Source organism: Myotis myotis, unplaced genomic scaffold, assembly GCF_014108235.1.
Source record: "Myotis myotis isolate mMyoMyo1 unplaced genomic scaffold, mMyoMyo1.p scaffold_m19_p_20, whole genome shotgun sequence".
Classification (NCBI taxonomy): domain Eukaryota; kingdom Metazoa; phylum Chordata; class Mammalia; order Chiroptera; family Vespertilionidae; genus Myotis; species Myotis myotis.
Genome location: NW_023416325.1, coordinates 11,081,233 through 11,093,751, shown reverse-complemented (window position 1 = coordinate 11,093,751; position 12,519 = coordinate 11,081,233).

Here is a 12,519-nt window from a genome sequence, read left to right as displayed (position 1 = left end):
TCCAGGAACTCATGGGCACAGAATGAATTTTTAAAAAAGAAATGTTTTTATTGCTCAGCCAGCATGGCTCTGTGGTTGAGCATTGGCCTATGAACCAGGAGGTCAGGGTTCGACTCCCAGTCAGGGCATATGCCCTGGTTTCGGGCTCCATCCCCAGTGTGGGGCCTGCAGGAGGCAGCCGATCAATGATTCTTTCTCTCATCATTGATGTTTCTCTCCCTCTCTCCCTCTTCCATCCTCTCTGAAATCATGTCTCTACTCTTCAGGAGGCAACCTCGATGGAGCAGGAGGGGGCACCTAGAACTTCCTCCGTCCTCAGAAGTATCCAGGTGGGGTGGCTCTGTGGGAACATTTCCTGGGCCTGGGTGGCAGCGAAACACCCACTGGCCAGTGTGCAAGAGGAAGCTTCTGCCCACAGCCCAGGAGCAGCTCAGTCCAGATCCCCACCCCCTCCCATCGGCACCCCAGGGCAGCCTGTCCAGCCCTTTCCGGGACGCGGCTCCCTGCTCCAGGCCCCTCTGCATCTCCCTGCCATCCAGGACTGAGATGGACAAGCCTGTGCTCCTGCTGCTGCTGCTGCTGCTGGGAGTCTCCCCTTCCATGTTCTTCCAAGGAGTGGGTGAGGCCCTGGGCTAGCTGGGCAGGGGTGAGGGCATGGGGGCAGGGGAGCACTCCCGGGATGATGATCTGTCCCCTTGAGCAGGAATGAGGTCAAGGATGAGGGTCTGAGATGATCACCAGCAAGGGTTTAAGGTCTCTCTCTGCTGTCCCACCCTAACTACTACCAGGGAAAGGGTTCAGATCCCTTCCAAATAGCCCCCGAGTGGGGTCAGTCACTCCCTTGGGACTGATTGGGGTTTTCTCCATTTAGGGTTTTGGGGCTGGCTGGGAAGGCCCTCAGAGGCAGAGCCAATGGTTGGTTGCTCAAGACTTTCTCTAAAGCAGCCACCAGGGGACAGTGCTCCCGCGGGAACAGGTCACTGAAGGACTTAACTAGAACCAATATTCTCATGGTGTGTGCACTGTCATCACCCAGGTATGTTTGAACATCCAATTCCCTTTTGTGGGAGCTGTGGTAGGAATTTTGTGGGACTGCACCCCCACTTTGGGGTTAGCATAGTCGTTATGCCCCATGATTTTAAACAGATTTCTAGCGGAAGGCGGCCTTACGTAGATGCTTTTATTGTATTCTGGAACATGGCACCAAGGTAAATGGAGACATTTCACTTTATTTATTTTTTATTTTTAAATTTTTTTTTAAAACAAAACTTGTCATTCTTTTTTTTAATATGTCTTTATTGATTTCAGAGAGGAAGGGAGAGGGGAGAAAGAGAAACATCAATGATGAGAGAGAATCATTGACCGGCTGCCTCCTGCATGCCCCCTACTGGGGATCAAGCCCCCAACCCAGGCATGTGCCCTTGGCCGGAATCGAACCTGGGACCCTTCAGTCCACAGGCCTACGCTCTATCCCTTGAGCCAAGCTAGCTAGGGCTCACTTTATTTTTAATGGAATCAAGAACCTTGTGTCAAAGTTCCATATCCTTAAAAAAATCAATGTACATAATGTGAGGGGACCTTTTCCAGGCTTTAAGAGTGTATTGAAGTGGCCAGGTGGCTTGGTTGGTTGGAGTGAAGTCCCCTGCACCCAAAGCAAAGGTTGTGGGTTTGATTCCCAGTCAGGTCACATGCCTAGCCTGTGGGTTTGATCCCGCGGGGGGGGGGGGGGGGGGAGGACTACATCCAGGAGGTAATCAATTGATGTTTTTCTCTCACATCGATGTTTCTCTTGCTCTCTCTCTCTCCCTTACTCTCTCTAAAATCAATAAACCTATCCTCAGGTGAGGATTTTTTTTTAAGCAGCATATATTGGAGGAGGAATTTAGGGTCATACTTTTCTCTGAAGTCCTCGGCCTTCTCAGTGTCGTAGCTCACTTTGGCCCCAGCCCATTCAACCCCGGGATCTGCCTTCATGTCTATTTCTCCGTAGCTCCAGCCACATTGTGTGTGGTCTGCAAGAGTTTTAATAAGGGCACATGTCTGGAAGGCAATGGAAACTGCACTGTGTTGGAAGGGGCCGGATGCAGAACCAGAGATTTCTTCTTTATCAATGAGAAAGGTAATGCTGGTGAGCCAGGCTCTACTTGACTTCTTGAGCGGGCCCCTGACTTCAGACACTGTGTAGGGCCTCTCCAGCCTGAGGAAGTTCTTGCTGGGAGGTGGACGTGTCTGTAGTCTGGATCAGGCCTGGTGAGTTGGGGAAGTTCCTCTTACTTGAGTTCCAGGCATTGTCCTCTGGCAATGACTACGAATTCCTTCTCTTCCAGGTGGGTGGAGCCACGAGCACACTGAATTGGACTGCTCAGATCATTGCTCACCTGCACATTCCTATCATGGGGTCCTGAAGATTGTAACCTTTTGTTGTAAAGGTCAACATTTCTGTAATAGAAATCAAGGAAATGAACGCGAATACAAGTTGTAGAAACAACCAGTTCCTTTGTCAGTGGTGATGGCCACGGGCCCTCTCCTGTCCCTGGCGTCTCTGGTCCTGTCTGCCTCCACGTGGGCGCCTGAGGAACATGCGGGACCCTGCTCTCGCCTCCATGTTTCCCTCCTCACTTTCCTCCTGGCCACTGGCTCCTTCCCCGTGACACCAAACACTCTCAGCTCACCCTCGTTTCAGGGCTCTGCTTCCTGCACATCTGCAGTCACCACCAGTCACCACCTCTCACCGTGCACATCCTGGTCTCTCACAATTATCACGTTTCTCTGGCTGCTTGGCTGCCTGATCTGTAATCCTGCCAATTCGGAAGTGACTGGAATGGGCCCAGAAAAAGAGTGGGTTCCCTTCTACACATCAGGAGTTTGAGGGTCAGTGGGAAAATTCAGGAAAATGTGTCCAAGTGTCAGGTGGACAGAGAGGCCTCAAGGTCCAAGGAGGTTCCAAACCCTGAGTCATGATGATGGGATCTTCAGCCTTAGATGCTACATGCAAACTCGGGACCTACTGAGAGCTTATGTTATGAGACTTAAGGAGGCTGTCCCAGGAGGAGAGAAGGGGACAGGGGTGGCTGAATCTTAGTACTAGAGACAACCACCTTAAAAGGTGGGTGTAGCCAAAACCGGTTTTGCTCAGTGGATAGAGCGTCGGCCTGTGGACTGAAAGGTCCCAGGTTCGATTCCAGTCAAGGGCATGTACCTTGGTTGCGGGCACATCCCCAGTCGGGGGTGTGCAGGAGGCAGCTGATCAATGTTTCTCTCTCATCGATGTTTCTGACTATCTCTCTCCTTTCCTCTCTGTAAAAAAAATCAATAAAATATATTTTAAAAAAAAGTGGGTGTAGGTCACTCCCCAAGAAGACTCATGGGTGATGGTCCCAGAAGCCACTTTAGAGGGAGTTGAGAGATGGATGGACTATGATGGGAGGAAGTAGTGAGTATGGGCAACTCTTCCAAAAAGGTTGGGCAGAACTGAGAAAGTGAAATAGTATTTTTTTTTGGAAGACGAGTGAGTTTAATATGGTTTTAGGCAAAGAAAGATTTATTTCTTCTCATTTACATTTGTTTAATGTGAAAATCTTCCCATTATAACTATAGCAATGTGCATTTCTATATCTTTCTCCATATCTATAATAATAAAAGAGCAATATGCTAATTAGACTGGACGTCTGACCAGAGGTCCTTCCAGACCACCTTCTGGACGAAGCTGGGTCTGTTAGGGAAGCCCGGGTCCCGGTGCCAGAGGGAAGCTGGTGCTGGCAGCCGGGGGAAGGAAGGCCTACTTTAGCACAAATTTTGTGCATTGAGCCTCTAGTATATACACTGAGTGGCCAGATTTTTATGACCACCCCATCAGGACTTCATTGACACTTCCAAAAATACTGAATATTAGAAACTTCCTAAACAAATACTCTCAAGGTTTTATTATTATTATTATTTACATAACTAATTCACTTCATTGTACTGATGGGGTGGTCATAGTAATCTGGCCTCTCTCTCTCTCTCTCTCTCTCTCTCTCTCTCTCTATATATATATATATATATATATATATATATATATATATATGCACACACACACATATATAATGATTTCTGCTCATTTTGTCCATCTCTTGGCTTTTCTTTTTCTTTCCATCTCTTGTCCTTAGCCTTTTCTTTATCTTTTCCTTTGCTGTTTGCTATAGAAAAATGGAGATTATTTGTATTTTTTATTACTCATTGACTGTCTTCCACTCATAATTTAAAGCAAACTAAATGGAATATTTTCTTTTGGAAAGACTAACAAAATAAATTAAATTTATTTTCTGTGTGTTTAATTTAGGTACATGTTTTTTCAAAGTCACCAGAAATATCCTCTAAAAATCAACTTTTTTTAGAATATCAAATTTAAAATTTTTATAGATTTTTATCTACAAATCTGAGCTGAGAAAGGAGATAAAAGGGAAGACAGGTAGGATTAGCCATTGTGGGAGCTTGTTATTAAATGCTAAAATGCCAGCAACAACCCCTTTCAAATCAAAGCCAATAGAACCAAATATTATAGTGTAAGTGGGTGTACTTATTATGTCTGATCTCATCAGAAAGAATTACATATGGGTCATGGTGATGGTGGGAGTACGTCCAAAAAACAAAACAAAAAAAAACCCCACAGAAACAAAAAGTTGGCAAGAATGTGGAGACGTAAGAACGCTTGGTCACGCTTGGTGAAATGTAAAATGGTGTAGCCAACAGCATGATTGTTCTTCAAAACATTAAAAATGGAATTGCCATATGACCCAGCAGTTCCACTCCTGGTCTATAGCCACAAGGATTGAAAGCGGGTCTCAAAGAGATATTTGCACACCCCTGTTCATAGCAGCATTACTTACAATAGCCAAAATGTGTAAACAGCCCAAGTCCCCACCAACCAGTGAGTGGATAAATAAAATGTGGTGTATACATGGCAATAAATATCATTTAGCCTTAAAATGAAGAAAATTCTGCCCGGCCGGCGTGGCTCAGAGGCTGAGTGTCGACCTATGAACCAGGAGGTCACAGTTCCATTCCCAGTCAGGGCACATGCCGGGGTTGTGGGCTCGATCCCCAGTGGGGGGCGTGCAGAAGGCCGCTGATCAATGGTTCTCTCTCATCATTGATGTTTCTGTCTCTTTCTCCCTTTCTCTCTGAAATGAATAAAAATATATTTAAAAAATAAAATAAAAATATATTAAAAAATAAATAAAATAAAAACGACACATGGTACATCATAGGTGAAACCTGAGAACATTAGGCTGAGTAAAACGAGACAGCCTCCAGATGCAAACACCGTATGATTCCACGTCAATGAGGGTCCTCCAGAGTCAAATTCGCAGAAACAGGATGTGGAATGGCAGTTGCCAGGCGCTTGAGAGAGGAGGGGGCGGGCAGTTGTTATTTCATGGGCGTAGAGTTTTAGTTTTGCAAGATGAAACATTGCTGGAGATCTGTTCCACAACCATGGGAATTATACTTCCCACTAAGAAACAGTACACTTAGAAATGGCTAACTTAGTAAAATTTATTTACGATTTACCCTAATTCAAGTTTTGGAAAACCAAAGAGGAAAGGAAAGAAACACATTTTTACCCTTCTTTTTTTAAATCCTCACCCGAGGGTATGTCTTCCATGGATCTGTGAGAGAGAGAGAGTGGAAGATAGGGAGGAGGGGGAGAGAGAGAGAAACATGGATGTGAGAGAGACACATCGACTGGTTGCCTCCTGCACATCAGGGCTGGGGATCGAACCTGCAACCGAGGTACATGCCTTAGGCCAGGAATTGAACCTGAGACCCTTTGGTCCTGGGGCCGACATTCTAACCACTGAGCAAACCGGCCAAGGTCACCCTTCTGAATAAAAATACGTAAAAATAAAAGCAAAACAAAAACCCAAATTACTCCTGCCTTTTATTACCCCCTCCACACTGCACTAATGACCAATGGGAAATCTATGCCTATTGGCATCTCTGTATTCTTTGGAAAAATATCATGCAGGCTGCGTGGCCATTTTTCAATGGAGTTGGTCTTTTTTTGTTGCGGAGTTGTATGAGTTCTTTACATATTTTTTAAAAATATATTTTATTGATTTTTTACAGAGAGGACGGGAGAGGGTTAGAGGGTTAGAAACATCGATGAGAGAGAAACATCGATCAGCTGCTTCCTGCACACCCCCCAGTGGGGATGTGCCCGCAACCAAGGTACATGCCCTTGACTGGAATCGACCCTGGGACCCTTCAGTCCGCAGGCCGACACTATCCAATGAGCCAAACCGGTCAGAGCCATATTTTTTTATATTAACCCCTTACCTGGGGAGTTGTTGTTTCATAGGGACGGTTTCTGTTGGAGAAGATGAAAATGTTCTGGAAATGTATAGAGGTGAGGGCCAAACCGCAATGTGAATGTACATCACTGAATTGTACACTGAAAATGGTTAAACTGGGACATTTTGTCATCGATAGCTTACCACAACCCAAACAATAACTGGCATTGTCTTGGTTTTCCGTTACTGCAACACTGAATTCTCTTTGATTTAGGATTTAAATCGTAATACGACTGTGAATAATAATAGAGTTACTTCCTATTGGGCAGTTAATATGTGCCGGTCCCTACGGAAAGTGGAACGTTTTTTCATTTGGTCTTCACCGCAGCCACGCGAGGAAGATCTTCTCAGCCCAGTTTGCAGAGGAAGAAATGAAGGCTCAGGAAGCTTAGAAAATGTCCCCAAAGTTACATGCTACCCAGAGCCCAGGTCTCTCTGGGTGGGCAGGGCCTGGGTCCCACTTTCCTGCTTCCGTTTTCTTATGCTGAGTCGTTTCATGCCATCTCCTGGGAAGACGGAGCAGCGGGATTCAGACTCAGGCAGTCGGCAATCTCCTTCAGAATATGGGCTTTTTAACACTTAAGTCAGTGGTTCTCAACCTTCCTAATGCCGCGACCCTTTCATACAGTTCCTCATGTTGTGGTGACCCCCAAATTCATTGCTACAAATTGAACATAATTAAAGCACAGTGATTCATCACAAAAACAGTATGTTATTATATATGTGTTTTCCGATGGTCTTAGGCGGCCCCTGTGAAAGGGTCGTTCGACCCCCAAAGGGGTCGCGACCCACAGGTTGAGAACCGCTGGCTTAAGTCCTGCAGTGGCCAGAAAACTTCCTTCCCAGCTCCCAACCGGCCTTGAGAAGGCGGAGGGTCCCCCAGGGCAAACCCTGCCCTGCTGGTCAGGCCCTTCTTGTTTCTGAGACGCCCCAGACCTAGAAGGTCAGGGGCCTGGTGAGATTTCGGATCCTATCCATTTGACCCGATATGTGGTCTATTTTTGAAAATGTCCCATGTGCACTTGAGAAGAAGGTATATTCTGCGGCTTTGGAGTGAAATGTTCTGAAGATGTCAATTAAGTCCATCTGATCTAGTGAGTCATTTAGGATTGCTGTTTCTTTGCCGATTTTTTTGTCTAGAGGATTTATCCAGTGACGTCAGTGGTGTATTAAAGTCCCCTACTATGATTGTATTGTTGTCGATCTCTTCCTTGATCTCTTCCAGGAGTTTTTTTTTTTTTATGTATTTGGGTGCTCCTGCATTGGGTGCATATATGTTTATCAGGGTTATATCCTCGTGTTGTATCGATCCCTTTAGTATTATGAAGTGGCCTTCTTTATCTCTTGTTATGGCCTTCACTTTGAGGTCTATTTTGTCCGATGTAAGTATTGCTACCCCAGCTTTTTTTTTCATTTCCATTTGCCTGAAAGATGGATCCTATACATTTGAGAGATGAAATGAAATGAAATGAAATGAAATGAAATGAAATGACATGACATGACATGACATGAAATGAAATGAAATGAAATAAAATGACATGAAGTGACTTGGGAACCTTTGCCCGACTCTTCTCTGCCCTGCATCCCTTCCTTCTTATCGGGCCGTTACGGAAACAGCCCACGGGCTGCCCTGCATCTGGTCTTGTTATTCATGAGGGTTGTTCTTGTAATCCATTCAGGGCCCCCAGATGTCCCAGGGCAGCTTCCCCCACTTCCTCACCCCACTTAGACTTGGGGTTTGGCCAGAACAGCAGAAACAGACTGCCAGGCCTGGTGGGCCTCGCTTGGCCCAGACAGCATTTCAAAGTTGTACCACAGTCCTTCCTCAGCCACAGTTCATTTCTCTTGAGCCTCTTGGCTCTCAAGACAGTGGGGGGCGGCGGGGTGAGGGGTGCGGTGGTGGTGGGGTGCAGTTGAGAGCAAAGGCTTTTCTGGATATTGAGGTTTGTTCAGAAAGGATGGGCAGGGCGTAGTTGGGAGGAGATCCATGCCAGTCAGGTGAGTTGTAAATTCTCTGATATGAGGGGGTAGAATGGAACCTCATCCTTGACTGACAAGCTGTTGCAGTAGCTTTCATTGCAGCAGAGGGATACGTCTTTCCTCTTGTTGGTGATGCGTATATATTCCACACATCTTTTGGGGCAGCCCAGGGTGGAGTACTGGTAGACGTATTCTGAAGAGGGTGGGAAAATAGCAGAGAGGCCCAGGTTAGACTCGGGGTGTGCCAGGGAATGTGGCTGAGTGAGTAGCACCCCTCCACTCCCATCCCCTTAGGAAGAGTCTGAGACTTGAAGACCCATCCACCAAAGGGGTGGCTTTCTTCCAGGGTACCCCACTCCCACCCCCAACATCCACATGCATTTGCAGCAAAGAGCTATAACAGCTAGACTGGATTAGGGATTCAGTCCCTGGACGTCAGAGATGGATGGGATTTGGAGGTCATCCACTAAAACTCAATCATTGGCCAGCTGGTGTGGCTCAGCGGTTGAGCATTGACCCAGGAACCAAGAGGTCACCAGTTCGATTCTCGGTCAGGGCACATGCCCAGGTTATGGGCTCAATCCCCACTAAGGGGCGTGCAGGAGGCAGCCAATCAATGATGTTTCTCTCTCATTGATGTTTCTTTCTATCCACCCCTCTCCCTTCCTCTCTCTCTAAAAATCAATTTATATATATATATGCCTAAGCAACCGTTATGACTGATTGAACGAATGACTGGTCGACCAGTCGCTATGATGAGTTACTGACCACGAGGGGGCAGATGCTCAATGCAGGAGCTGCTCCCTGGTGATCAATGGCTCCCACAGCCACGGTCCCTCCCCCGTTCCTGCTGGCTGTCTCCAATCATGGCCAACCTCCTGCGGTCCCTCCCCCCCAGACTGGGTGAGACAGCCCCGATCATCACTGGTCAGGCCGAGGGACCCTACCCATGCACAAATTTGTGCACCAGACTGCTAGTAAAAACATATTAAAAACACACACACACACACAACTTAATCATTGTACAGATGAGCAATTTGAACTCAGAGAAGGAAAACCACGTGCCCTGGACCATCCGCTGGGTTCACGCTAGAGCTGGTGGGACTAAAGAATTCGAACTCCAGACCTAAGGCTCTTTTTGTTTGTTGGTTCGCCAGGCCAAGGCATCACGTTCCACCTCCCAGCCCTCCCTTCCCTCCAGCCCGCACCTCACCTCCGGTGTAACGTTGAGTGTACACTTCTCTGGTCTGACAAGCAAAGTCAGGGTATCTGGATTTACAGGAACCTAAATTCTTTCTGCAGGTCTTGCCGACAAATTCATCGCAGGAGGTGCAAACTGGAATTCTCCTTGTAGGATCTGGACATTATGTGAGAACCGTGGGGTGAGGCCAAGGAACGCCAAATAGTTAGGGAAAGAGAAAAGGGCCCCACTGCGGGGGAAAGGACTTTCCAGGGTTCTTGTCCTCTCGGGGAACCCTCCCTGCACAGCCCACATTTACCTCAGGGAACCTGGTTCTATGTCATGCAGGGTTACCAGAAAGCTCTCTCTCTTCTTTCTTTTCAGGCTCATCCTGCATCTGTGGCTTCTAGAGGGGACCCTGAACTAGGCATTTTATTTATTTATTTATTTATTTATTTATTTATTTATTTATTATTTTATATATATATATTTTTTATTGATTTTCCACAGAAAGGAAGGGAGAGGGATAGAGAGCCAGAAACATCGATGAGAGAGAAACATCGACCAGCTGCCTCCTGCACACCTCCCACTGGAGATGTGCCCGCAACCAAGGTACATGCCCTTGACCGGAATCAAACCCGGGACCTTTCGGACCGCAGGCTGACGCTCTATCCACTGAGCCAAACCAGTTAGGGAGAACTAGGCATTTTATTGCTGGTAGAGCCAGGTAAGCTTGTCTGAGCGAGAAGACCCAGGATCCCTTGGGGAAAAGGGAAGAGGGGGATCCCTATTCCAAGTTACTTATGAAGGCCTGGGGCTCAGTTGAGAGAAATGGTGTATTGCTCTCTAACTTGCCCATGTACAGACCTCAGTGGTTCCTTCTCAGCCCTTCCCCTCACATCATCCTGGGAGTTACAGTTCGGTGAAGCTACTGAATAGCAGGCACAGCAGGGCCCCCCTCCCCACCCCCGGGAGGGTTTCCATGGTGGGGAAGGGAATTTGCAGGAGCCAAGGGCTCAGGGGCCTGGGCCCAGCAAACGCTGTCCCTGCAGCTTCTGCTCCTCCTCCTCAGGACTTTCTAGGACATGACTCCCTGCCCCCCTCCCCCTGCCCACGTTGACTCCCTGCTACGGGACTCACCGCCTGTGGAAGAGCAGCACAAGACCAGGAGGGCTCCTGGGAGCAGGAGGAACGGGAGCCAGCCCATAGACGCTGGGAAAAGGATGATGCAGCAGGAAACCAAGCTCCAGGGAGGGCTCAGGGATGGTGTCCTAGACAGGCTGTGGGGTGGAGACGAAGCTGCATTTCCTCCCAGCCTCCGGCTCTTCCAGTTGCATCCTGAGCTCTAAAAGGTGCCTTTCATTCACTTGCATTGGGAGGCCCCTCCTCTAAGAGAGTGGGTGCTCTGCTTCCTCCCTCCTCCGTTCCAGAGCCCACACAGGGTCAGGACCAGGACATTTGCATATGAAAGAGGTGATCAAAGGAAGACTCTGGGATGAGTCACAAGCTCATCCCAGAAAAAGCAGAGGATCTAAGGGAAGCAGAGCTGGGAGCCACCTTCAGATTCCACACATTCTCTGCCTTGTCCAACCTTTGGCAACCTTTGGGTGTTCCGGACGAACTCTGTGTGAGGTTACCAACTAGCCCACTGAGCCCCGGTACCAGGCTCTACCCCACAGGCACACACATGCGTGGCACACCCATGGATTGTGCTGGATTCCTTGATTCAGCCACATCGCCTAACACTGGGCTGCTCAAGGGGAGGACCATTCAAGTGAAGGTAAGAAAGGAGCTCACCTCAGATTCTCAGTATGTCTGATAAGAATGGAGTTGGAGACGACAAATTCAGTTATCATTCAATAAAACATGTCTCGCACAAGGACCCAAGACGTCACCATATCAGATTGTCCCAAGTGGTGAGCCAATTACAGGATAGGAAATCTCAGAGGAATATATACTTCTAGAGGCCCGGTGCACAAAATTCGTGCACTGGTGGGGGAGGGGTCCCTCAGCCTGGCCTGCACCCTCTCGCAGTCCGGGAGTCCTCAGGGGAAGTCTGCCTGCTGGCTCCTCACCGCCTGCCTGCTCACTGCTCTTTAGCGCTGCCATGGAGGCAGGAGAAGCTCCTGCCACCACTGCTGCACTCGCCAGCCATGAGCCCAGCTTCTGGCTGAGCGGCACTCCCCCTGTGGGAGCGCACTGACCACCAGGGGACAGCTCCTGCATTAAGCGCCTGCCCTCTGGTGGTCAGTGTGCATCATAACAACCTGTCGTTCTGCTGTTCAGTCAATTTGCATATTAGGCTTTTATTATATAGGATTAGTCCACAGCTGGGAGAAATCAGAGGCAGGAAAATAAAGGAGATCATTTACATTCTATTTTGCAACAATTGCGTTTTTCCCCAGGCAAACAACCAGATTATACGTTAAGGAAACCATGGCACCTATTCAAAGTGGGGGGGGCAACTTAAAGGTTACAAACCCCCCAACATGTTTTTTTCTCTTCCTTTATGCCCCTCTCTGCCCCTTCTGACAGCTCACTAAGTCCACTTGTTTTTCTTTCCCATGTCTCTTGACTAAGCTGTATTTGGACCTTGACTAGGACACAACCCAAGTCTAAGCGTCAATTGCTTTAGCCTGGCTGCTGTAGCTACCTTTGCTGGTCCCCTAGTTAGTTCCCTCGCTCTCTTTTCATATATTTCCGCCCCTTTGAGGATGAATTAAAAACAGTTGCCTTTGTCCAAGAAGCCTGTTTGGAGGTTCACTGCTATGGAACCCCATTCCTTCCAGAGAGTTTTGCAGTCCAGTTGTAATCAGACCAAAAGCTATTCAGAAGAGGAGTCAAACACCATTGACTAGAATAAGAGAACAACTTATGGAGGGAGTACAATGTAATGAATAATAGGACTTGGCTAAGCAGAATCAAGATCAATGGCGTTCTTTAAAGAGAGAAAGGTGCACGCCAAGTTCTAGAAGTCGAAAGCTATGTCACATATTGGAATCTTTTCTTAGAATGCCTTTATTTGGT